The 11,739-nt window shown below is 42.9% G+C and overlaps 1 non-coding gene across 1 annotated transcript; it reads left to right on the top strand.

Moving 5' to 3' along the window:
- The first annotated feature begins 8,475 nt into the window (after positions 1-8,475).
- On the top strand, positions 8,476-8,583 carry LOC112700086 (small nucleolar RNA R71). Its single transcript, XR_003153008.1, has one exon. It is a non-coding gene; the product is annotated as a small nucleolar RNA R71 (small nucleolar RNA).
- Positions 8,584-11,739: the final 3,156 nt, after the last annotated feature.

The raw sequence follows: 11,739 nt of genomic DNA, 5'->3' as shown, positions 1-11,739 counted from the left end.
CAAGGATAGACGACGTAACTTGGCGTTAAACGCCAAGTTCATGCTGCTGTCTGGAGTTAAACGCCAGAAAAACGTCATGATCCGGAGTTGAACGCCCAAAACACGTCATAACCTGGATTTTGACGCCAAGAAAGGCCTCCACACGTGGAAAGCTTTAGTCTCAGCCCCAGCACACACCAAGTGGGCCCCAGAAGTGGATTTCTGCACCAATTATCTTAGTTTATTCATTTTCTGTAAACCTAGGTTACTAGTTTACTATTTAAACAACTTTTACAGACATTTCTTGTACCTCATGACATTTTCAGATCTGAATTACATACTTTGTGATGGCATGAGTCTCTAAACTCCATTGTTGGGGGTGAGGAGCTCTGCAGCGTCTCGATGATTTAATACAATTCCTTTGTTTTCCATTCAAACACGCTTGTTCTTATCTAAGATGTTTATTCGCGCTTAACTGTGGAGAAGGTGATGATCCGTGACACTCATCACCTTCCTCAACCCATGAACGTGTGCCTGACAACCACCTCCGTTCTATATCAGATTGAATGAATATCTCTTAGATTCCCCAACAGAATCTTCGTGGTATAAGCCGGATTGATGGCAGCATTCATGAGAATCCGGAAAGTCTAAACCTTATCTGTGGTATTCCGAGTAGGATTCCGGGATTGAATGACTGTGACGTGCTTCAAACTTTAACCTGCTGGGCGTTAGTGACAAACGCAAAAGAGTGATTCTATTCCAGTAGGAGCGGGAACCAACCGGTGATTAGCCGTACTGTGACAGAGTGCGTGAGCATAGTTTTCACTGCGAGGATGGGAAGTAACCACTGACAACGGTGATACCCTACATAGAGCTTGCCATGGAAGGAACCTGCGTGTGAGAAGAGGATTTCAAGGAAGAGTTGAAGTCAGAGGACAAAGCATCTCCAAAACTCCAATATATTCCCCAGTGCTGCAAATCAAAGTAACATTGTTCCCTCTTTTATCAAATCCAGTAATTTCAGTTTTAATCCAAATAACCTTGTTGACATCCTGACTAAGATTAAAAAAATAAATATTGATTGCTTCAAACCAATAATCTCTGTGGATTCGACCCTTACTCACGTAAGGTATTACTTGGACGACCCAGTACACTTGCTGGTCAGTTGAACGGAATTGTGCAAGTAATCAGTTAGTTAAATTAGTTCTCCTTGGCACATGCCAAGGAGCCATTAATTAAGGATCACAATTTCGTCCACCACATACATAAAGGCTCAAATCTTTCATAGGTTGTGTGTTCTTTAACTAAAACATCATGTTCCAAATACAACTCAAGCAGATTTATCATAAAAATTTTGAAAAATTAGTGAAATTTTATTCCAAAGATAGATTTTTAAAAGAAACTTATTGTCTTTTCAATCAAGTAGAACATGCATGCAACTATCCTAACCTATGCAATTTATTCTATTCTATAAAAGAAAGAAAAATCTAACTAAAATATCCTAATTATTGGTGTCAGAGAAGAGAATTTACCTCCAGAAGTCAGGTACTGACCGACCTCCCCACACTTAAGGCTTTGCACCGTCCTCGGTACCGTCTGTCAGGAACAGGGGTGGGCTGGTAGCAGTATCTCCACAGTCGGGATCATCATGGCTCTCGGTGCTGGTAAAAGAAGTGGAGTCCGGGGTGTCTGAGTCTCTGAAGCGTCCCTTGAGTAGCTTCTTGAGGAGTTTGAATCGGCGCTCGTTACGGCGTTCTCTCATCTTTGCTTTTTGTTCATGCCGATCCAACTTTTCAAGTATCTGCTGGAACAATTGCTCAGTGGTAGATGCTTGTGGTGTTGAAGAAGGAATATCGTCAACCGGCTCAGTAGGCTGGCTTGTAGTGGCTGCTGAAAGTCTGAGGTATTTCCCGTTAGGGACATATTGATCATCCCGTGGAAGCATGGCTTTGGTGTCCCCAGCTCTGCAGGAGACTCCGGCTGCGGAGACAAGGGTTGAGACCAAGGCGGGGAAAGGTAAGTTGCCCGCGATTTGTACATGCTCCATAGCATGTCGGATGTGTCTTGAGAGATCCAGAGGTTGGTCTGTAAGGATGCACTATAGTAGAACAGCCATGTCCACAGTGAAGGAGGACTCATGAGTGCTCGGGAAGACGTAATGGGACATGATCTGTGCCCATACGCGAGCCTCCAAGGTAAGTGCGGAAGCCAAGATTCCCTTAGGGCGGTTGCAGTGGTATCCGTAGATCCAACGGTTGCCAGGTAAAGCAATGACTCTGAGAACGGAGTCCCAGTCAAATTGGTATCGCTGGCGCTGAAGGGTGGCTTCTTGAAAAGCGTCTATTCCTGCGGGAATAGGGGGAAGACTCAGAACTTGCTGAATGGCCTCTTCTGTAATGGGGACTTGCTTCTGCCGGACATAAACAGACTGCAGGGTCGGTATGTAGAAGTTGGAGTAGAACTCAACTACCCAAGAAAGATTGACCTGCCTTGGCTGTCTTTGTAGGAAACCCCATTGTCTTCGCTCAATTTGCGGCTGAAGAAGGCTCTGCCACTAATGCTCTTTTAGTTCCTCTTCTTGCTGGTGGTTTGGAAGCAGCTTTCTCTTTTCCTTTCTTGGTGGCCATCCTGAAAGAAGGGAAGAGAAAGGAAATTAAATTCAAAGAGATAAAGCAAGGAAGAGGGTATTGTAACTGATAGTCAATGCACAATAACGATAAATGGCACTAACACATGGTCCGGATTACATGTGAAAAGCTCATCAATGGAAATATAGCAAGTGCATGTAGGACAATGGAATGCAAGAGGTTTATTGGCATGCAGGCAAAGGCATGAGTAGCATATATCAAACATTCAATGTCCAAGTTAGGTTACCATTTGTAACAAACTAACTATCACGTTTGTATTGAAAATTAAATTTAATTAATAAAATATGAAAGGAAATTTGTGAAAAGCAAGCATTGCAGAGTAGAGTAAAGTAATGTAGAAAAGTGCATAGTGCTATATGGGCTTTTTCACAAACACATGGCATGCATGGTAAACAAGATATAAAAAGTATGAAATTGAACATGCAAGCAATCCCTTAAATAGGAGAAAAATAATTGTCAAATAATTTTCAATAACCCACAAGCATATAATGAGGAATGATGACTCAAAAGGTTTCTAACACCATGTAAAAGAAGAAGAAGGAAAAATAAAGATGTGAAAGAAAAAGAAAAGAAAAAGAAAATAATAATATATATACATACTATAATAAGAATGATAGAAAAGAGAAGAAGGAAGAAGAAGGTAAAACCTTGTTAATGGTGGTGAGAGAGAGAGAAAGTGAAAGGTGAGGTAGAAAGGGAAAGGGAGAAAGAAGAAAGAAGGGGAGAAAAGAAAAAGTAGGGTTTGGAGAAGAGAAAGATAAGATAATTTGGCTTATTGGGTTGAGCTGTGCGGCGCATGCGACGCGGCCGCGGAAGGCACGCGTTCACGTGGATGCGCGTCAGGAAGGGGGACGTGATCGCGTCGGTCATGCGGTCGCGTGACCTACATTGTGCTACTGGCACGAGTGCAGCCTCGCTCCAGCACAACTCTCTGTTCAATATAATTCAATTGCCAAATTAAGGTGACGCGATCGCGTGGGTAATGCGATCGCGTGAGTGTGCATCAGAAGTTAATTGACGCGGCCACGTCGGCGACGCGGTCGCGTTACCAGGATTGTGCTTCCAGCACCAATCCAGCACCACTCTCGCACAATATAGCATTGTGCACCCTTTTACGTCGAAAATGCAGGGCACGCGGCCGCGTGGAGTACGCGGTCGCGTGGGAGGCCATGATTTCCATTCGACGCGGTCGCGTCAGCGATGCGGTCGCGTGGAGTAAATTGTGCCTTTGGCACGACTCCAGCGCTGCTCCTGCGTAACTTTCTGTTCATTTTTATTTTTCTTTACTCCCCCTGCCACGCGGACGCGTAGCTTGTGCGATCGCGTCGCGCGGAGAAATTTTTTTTTGGAAAGATAAAGACATGTAATTGAAAGAGCACGAAAGCACTAATAAAGAGAATAGTTATTTAAAGAAGAAAAACTAAAAGTGAAGAAAAGAACGATCATACCGCGGTGGATTGCCTCCCACCAAGCACTTTGCTTTAACGTCCGTAAGTTGGACGCTCCACTAGCTCAATCTGTTGCTATGTAGGGATCTTCCAGGCGGAAGATCTCAAGCTCCTTGCTCTTCTGCACCTTCTCACCATGGTATAGCTTCAGACGGTGTCCATTAACCTTAATAAGTTCAGAACTTGAAGGATGGCTTAGGTGATAAACTCCGTACGGTTCAGCTTTCTCTATTCTATATGGACCTTCCCATTTTGGTCTCAACTTGCCAGGCATGAGCCTCAGTCGAGATTTATAAAGGAGAACAAAATCTCCAGGTTGGAACTCTCTCTTCTTGATGTTTTGATCATGCACAGCTTTCATCTTTTCCTTGTATATTCTGGAGTTCTCGTAAGCTTCTAGGCGAAGGTTCTCCAGTTCCTGCAGTTGCAACTTTCTTTCAGCTCCAGCAGTCTCAATCCCCATATTGCTCTCTTTAACTGCCCAGAAGGCTCTGTGTTTGATTTCAACTAGGAGATGACAAGCTTTTCCATAAACTAAGCGGAAGGGACTCATCCCAATGGGTGTCTTGTATGTTGTTCTATATGCCCACAGTGCATCTTGTAGTCTGGTGCTCCAGTCTTTTCTGTGAGGCTTTACTATCTTTTGCAAGATACGTTTAATTTCTCTGTTTGACACCTCGGCTTGCCCATTAGTTTGGGGATGGTAAGCTGTTGCAACTTTATGGATTATCCCATGCTTCTTCATCAATCCGGTTAGTCTCCTGTTACAAAAATGGGTGCCTTGATCGCTCACGATCGCTCGTGGTGATCTAAAGCGGCATATAATATGGTTTCTCCCAAAGGAAACAATAGTGTTAGCATCATCAGTGCGGGTAGGAATTGCTTCCACCCATTTGGAAACATAATCTACAGCTAACAATATATAAAAATATCCACTAGAATTTGGAAATGGACCCATGAAGTCAATGCCCCAAACATCAAAAATTTCACAGAAAAGCATATATTGTTGAGGCATCTCATCCCTCTTGGATATGTTACCAAATTTCTGGCATGGGTGACAAGATTTACAAAACTCAGCAGCATCTCTAAAAAGAGTAGGCCACCAGAATCCACAGTCTAAGATCTTTCTAGCTGTTCATTGAGGGCCAAAATGTCCTCCACTCTCAGATGAGTGACACGCCTCTAAAATGGACTGGAATTCTGATTGAGGTACACAATGTCTAATTATCTGGTCAGCGCCACATCTCCATAAATATGGGTCATCCCATATATAATATTTAGACTCGCTTTTCAGCTTGTCTCTTTGATGTTTAGAAAAATGTGGAGGAAATGTGCGGCTAACTAAATAATTAGCAATAGGTGCATACCAAGGGACTACTTCAGATACTGCTTGCAGGTTGTCAAAAGGAAAATTATCATCTATAGGAGTAGAATCATCCTTAATATGTTCAAGGCGACTCAAGTGGTCTGCAACTAAATTTTGATTACCACTCCTATCCTTGATTTCTAAATCAAACTCTTGTAACAGCAGTATCCAACGTATAAGTCTTGCTTTGGATTCCTTTTTAGCCAATAGATACTTTAGAGCTGCATGGTCTGAATACACTACTACTCTAGTACCAAGTAAATAAGCCCGGAATTTATCCAGAGCAAAAACAATAGCAAGTAGCTCTTTCTCAGTAGTAGTATAATTCGACTGGGTAGTGTCTAAAGTCTTAGACGCATAGGCAATAACAAAAGGATTCTTACCTTCTCGCTGAGCCAGCGCCGCTCCTACCGCATGGTTGGAAGCATCGCACATGATTTCAAATGGCTGGCTCCAATCGGGTCCTCTCACAATTGGAGCTTGAGTTAGAGCAGTCTTTAGCTTATCAAATGCTTGTTTGCAATTCTCACTGAACTCAAACTCAATATCCTTTTGTAGTAATCTGGATAAGGGAAGTGCCACCTTACTAAAATCCTTAATAAATCTCCTGTAGAAACCTGCATGGGCAAGGAACGAACGGACTTCCCTCACAGAAGAGGGGTAAGGTAAACTAGAAATAACATTCACCTTTGCTGGGTCTACAGAAATGCCATTATTAGATACCACATGTCCCAATACAATCCCTTGCTTTACCATAAAGTGGCATTTTTCAAAATTCAATACAAGGTTTGTATTAATACATCTATCTAATACTCTAGATAATCCATCTAAGCAAAGGTTAAAAGAATCACCATAAATGCTAAAATCGTCCATAAAAACTTCCATACAGTCCTCAATAAGATCAGAGAAAAGACTCATCATGCACCTTTGGAAAGTAGCTGGTGCATTGCACAAGTCAAAGGGCATTTTTTATAAGCATAGGTCCCAAAAGGACATGTAAAAGTAGTCTTTTCCTGATCCTCAGGAGCTATATGAATCTGGAAATAACCTGTGTAACCATCTAAAAAGTAATAATGTGATTTACCTGACAGGCGATCCAGCATTTGATCAATGAATGGAAGTGGATAGTGATCCTTACGAGTAGCTTGGTTGAGACGTCTGTAATCAATGCAGACTCTTCAAGCTCATTTTTCACTGTAGTGACTCCGGACTTCTTGGGCACCACTTGCACTGGGCTTACCCATTCACTGTCTGAAATGGGATATATGATACCGGCCTCCAATAGTCTGGTCACTTCCTTTTTGACAACTTCCAAGATGGTAGGATTCAATCTTCTTTGTGGTTGACGGACAGGTCTTGCTCCCTCTTCTAAAAAATATTTTGTGCTCGCATATTTGAGGGTTGATTCCCACTATGTCTGCCAAACTCCACCCTATTGCCTTCTTATGCTTCCTCAACACATCAAGTAGCTGTTCTTCTTGTTGAGAAGTCAGTTCTCTTGCAATAATAACCGGAAGCTTCTACTCATCCTCAAGGTAAGCATATTTGAGATGTGGAAGGAGAGGTTTCAATTCTAACTTTTGATCATGGACAGGCTCTGGGTTATCTAGGGCTTGTGAAAATGGCGAAGTGTCCTCATTGTCAGTTAAGAGGGTCCCCACACTTGGACCTTGTCCAGTGTGCCTCTCTTCAAACTCTTCCTTTTGAACTTCAGCCACACTTTCGTCTATGACATCACACTGGAAGATAAAACGATCTTCTGGGGGGTTGTCAATGACTCCATTCAGATTGAAGATTACTATGCGGCCATCTATTTCAAAGGAGTATGTCCCTGAAAAAGCATCCAATTTGAATTTTGATGTCTTCAGGAATGGTCTTCCAAGTAGGATTGATGATGGCTTATCTGAATCATTATGGGGCATCTCCAAGATATAAAAATCAGTGGGAAATGTGAGCCCTTTAATGTTCACCAAAACATCTTCAGCAACTCCAGCAACTGTAATAATGCTATCTCTTCTTCAGCTATGTCCTGTATATCCTCTTCCTCTTCAACATCTTCAATTTCTACCACCTCTTCAGCTGAGGCGTATTCTGGTGAGCATGGGTCCTCCTGATTCCTCTCCTACAGTGTGGTTTTGGACCTCAGTGTGATGGCATTAATGCCTCCCTTTGGATTAGGTAATGGTTGAGAGGGGATTCCAGTGGTGCTTGAAGGTTAGTTACTGGAATTTTGTGCTGAACCAAGTTGTGTCATAAAAGCTTGCAGAGTAGAGGTGAAACCATTCAGACTGGCGTTAATACTGTTCATGATGGTATTTTCCATGGCCAGTTGTCTTTTCTCAAAAGCTTGTAATAATTCTGCATTAGAAGATACAGAAGAATGAGTAAATTGAGAGGTTTGCTGCTGGTTGTTCGGTGGTCCTTGGTTTTGCCTTAGGTGAGGTACTCGGTAAGGTTGATTTTGCTGCCTGTTTTTGTAATTATTCCACCTCTGATTTCCCTGATTATCTCTGCCTTCCCTATTATTGTTGTCCTTCCAATTCTGGTTTGAATTGTCCTGCCATCCATGGTTATTATTTCCACTTTGATTGTACCCTTGGTTGGGGCGGTCATAGAAGTTGTGAGTGGATGCAACCATGTTGTCTTCTTGTTGGAGCTGCGGGCATTCATCAGTGTAATGGCTGTAATCAGCACAAATTTCGTAAATTCTTTGTGGAACTAGTTGTTGGTTTTGCTGTGGTTGAGTTTGCTGAGCTTGTTAATTTAACTGCATTTGCTTTAGCAGGTTGGTCATTTCACAGATGCTTCGATTTAGAGCAGCAGTCTCTATGCCAGAAGATACTCCTACAACGGCCCTTGAACGGCCTTGCTTCTGTTTGTGATTCTGAGTAGATTCAGCTAAATCACTGATCAATTGCCAAGCTTCATCAGTGGTCTTGTACTTCTTCATAGACCCATTGCTGGCACTTTCCAATGTGGTCTTATCTTGGGGCCTCATACCTTGTGTGACATAGCTGAGTAGCACAATCTTGTCAATCATGTGGTGGGGGCATGCTTCCAGAAGATTATTGAAGCGCTCCCAGTATTCAAAGAGAGTCTCATTGTCATCCTGAACAATTGTAGAGATATCCTTCCTCAGTTTATCAGTAACTTCAGATGGGAAGAATTTCTCCAGGAACTCCTTTCTGAGTGTATCCCAGTTGGATATGTTTGCTAGAGGTTGAGTGTAGTACCACTCTCTTGCTTTTCCCTCAAGAGAGAACGAAAAAGCTTTCAGCAGAATTGAAGTTTCATCAGTGCCATCACGCCTGACAGTAGAACAGGCTGCCTGGAAATCTCTCAAGTGCTTGATAGGCTCTTGAGCAGGTAGGCCATGAAACTTCGGCATCAAATTTAGCAGTGCGGTCTTTATTTCAAAATCCGTAGCTACCGCTGGATGATGCGCTTGAAACAGTTGCAGTGTAAAATCAGGAGCTCCTTCCTCCTGAATGGTAATTCTTATAGCTGCCATGTTTTCTGCACGTAAAACAACCGAATCAGTAGAACGGGGGCTGGTTTCTTCCTCAGATTCACTTTCAGATCCACCCTCAGAGCGGACTAACCTACGATGTTCTCGCCTTATTCGTGAAATTGTTCTTTCAATTTCAGGATCAAATATTAGCAAGCGCGGATCAGGAAGTGAACGTGTCATTTGACAGAAGAAACACGCAGCTCATAGTAGCAAAATTAAAGAAAATGCAAATAAATAAATTCTAATTAATAAAATAAGCACTCTATTGCAACTCCCCTGCAACGGCGCCAAAAATTGATGAGGATGCAGAAGCTGGTGAATTAAACATTTATTAAAATGGTTACGTTGCAAGTATAGTTCTTAACTTACCAAAAATCTGCCTATCAATTTAGAAATATGTCACTGAAAGTTTAAATTAAAATTACTGGGAGTTTTAAGTCCCAGGTCGTCTCCCAACGAGTTGCAGAAAAGTGTGGTGTACTATTAATCAGATATTCCAAAAAGAGTTGAGCTAAGTAAATTGGGATTTAAATTGAGGAATTTTAAATAATAAAAATGAAAGGCCTTGACTGGGAATTGATTGGTTAGACTCTCTATCATTGATGGTGTGATTGTAAGATTAATTTATAATTAATAGTTGTTCTGTTTGGTTATCCCTTACTAGATAAGTGAAAGTCAAACAAGTGGAAATGCCAGATCTGTTCACAAGTTGCAACCCATTTAGTTTAAAGGAATTGGCGTCGGTGACAGGATAGCAATCCAACATTTAACCCAATTACAAATTTTTTTTCTTTCAATCCTTCCAACTCAAGAGTTCCCTTTAATCAACTCCCCATCAAGTAATAAAACTACTCACGCATTGTAAATAAAGAATTCATGGCACATGAAAGGAATTAAAAGAAGACATGATTATTGGAATGGAAATTAAATTAAAAGAAATAATCCTTGCATTAATTAATCATAAAAATATCTGAATGACAAAATTGAACATAACAAAGAACATGGAAGAATAAAACCAAGTTAAGAGAACAAACTAGGGTGATGAAGTCTTGATGAGGAAAATAACTCTTCTCAATGTTCCAATGCTAAGATCAATTGAAAATTAAAATTCTAAAAACTAGAGAGAAAAACCTAAGAAAGTCAAAAACTAGATCTAAACTACTCAATGAATGTGTCTCTTGTTTCTGCATATTCTCTAACACTAGTCTGCTGTTCCGGGCCGAAAACTGGGCCGAAATAGGGTCCAAAGTCGCTGGTTTCAGATTCTGCAGTTTATGCAGATTGCGCATGTCACGCGATCGCATCGTCCATGCGGACGCGTCGCTAGCGCTTTTCCTCTTCACGCGTTCGCGTCGCCCACGCTACCGCATTGCTTGTGCTTTCCAATCCGTGCGGCCGCGCAAGCCATGCGGCCGCGTCACTGCGATTTGCGCTCCGTCGTGCGGTTGCTTGAGCTATGCGACCGCGTCACTTTTCGCTGGTTATCTCCTCAAATTCTTGTGTTCCTTCCATTTTTGCTAGCTTCCTCTCCAATCTCCGTCTCATTCATGCCCTATAAAGCCTGAAACACTTGACACACAGATTACGGCATCGAATGGAATAAAGTTGAATTAAAATTAAATAATTAAAGTCTCTAGGTAGCAATTTTCAAACATGTAATAAATTCAGGAAGGAAATCTAAATGCATGCTAAATTGATGAATAAGTGGGTAAAGATCACGACAAAACCACACAATTAACACAATATAAACTATAAAATAGTGGTTTATCAACCACCGGAGGTGGGTGGTCGCCGGAGGTGATGGTAGGAGGTGGGTGTTTGGAAGGAGAAATGGTAGTAGATAGTAGAGGAGGTAAGAAGAAAAAGGGAAAAGAAGAATGAAGGGAGCAAGTGTGCTCCCCTGTTATGTTTACGTCGGTCTACCACGCGTGCGCGCACGGTGCGCGCCCGCGCAAGGAAGCGGGATGGGGTAATGGCGCGCGCGCGCACATTGATCGTGGGCGCCCATGTGCTTGTGCTGGTGGCACAAGGATGGCTCAGAGGCGGCACAACTCTATGGAAGAGGTACTAGAAGTTGGCTGCAGGGATGTTGGCGCGTGCGCGGCAGGTGCGCGCACGCGGCAGGTGCGCTCACGCGGCAATGCGGTTATGCCCCAGGCATGAGATGGGCCTGGGATTGGCTCAACTCTCTGGAGAGTGGCCTAGAGGTTGCTGCAGGATGAGGGACGCGTGCACGGCATGGGCGCGGGAGCGTCCCTTGCGTTGGGAACTTATTGACGCGTCGGCGCCTAGTGCGCGCACGCGGTAGAGGTGGTGGGCTGGGGGCTCAGTGCAAGCACGAGAGTGGCCCAACTCTCTAGAAAATGTACCAGGAGTGCACAAGGGCGATCGGCGCGTGCGCACAAGGTGCGCTAGCGCGTCGATCTGCGGACTTGTCAAAGAGTGCGTATGCGCCATGTGCGCGTACGCGTGATTGGCCTGTGCCTCAGGCATGGTGCTGGCTGATGAGCGGATATTTTATACGCTTTTTGGGAGTAATTTCATGTAGATTTTAGCATGTTTCAGTTAGTTTTTAGTAGAATAATATTAGTTTTGAGGCAAAAATCATATTTCTGGACTTTACTATGAGTGTGTGTATTTTTCTGTGATTTCAGGTATTTTCTGGCTGAAATTGAGGGAGTTGAGCAAAAATCTAACTTAGGCTGAAAAAGGACTGCTGATGCTGTTGGATCCTGACCTCCCTGCACTCGGAATGGATTTTCTAGAGCTACAGGAGTCCAATTGGCG

The sequence above is a fragment of the Arachis hypogaea genome, chromosome 6 (assembly GCF_003086295.3).
Source record: "Arachis hypogaea cultivar Tifrunner chromosome 6, arahy.Tifrunner.gnm2.J5K5, whole genome shotgun sequence".
Lineage (NCBI taxonomy): Eukaryota > Viridiplantae > Streptophyta > Magnoliopsida > Fabales > Fabaceae > Arachis > Arachis hypogaea.
The sequence above is the reverse complement of the archived record's forward strand: the minus strand, read 5'-3'. Positions and strand labels throughout refer to the sequence as shown.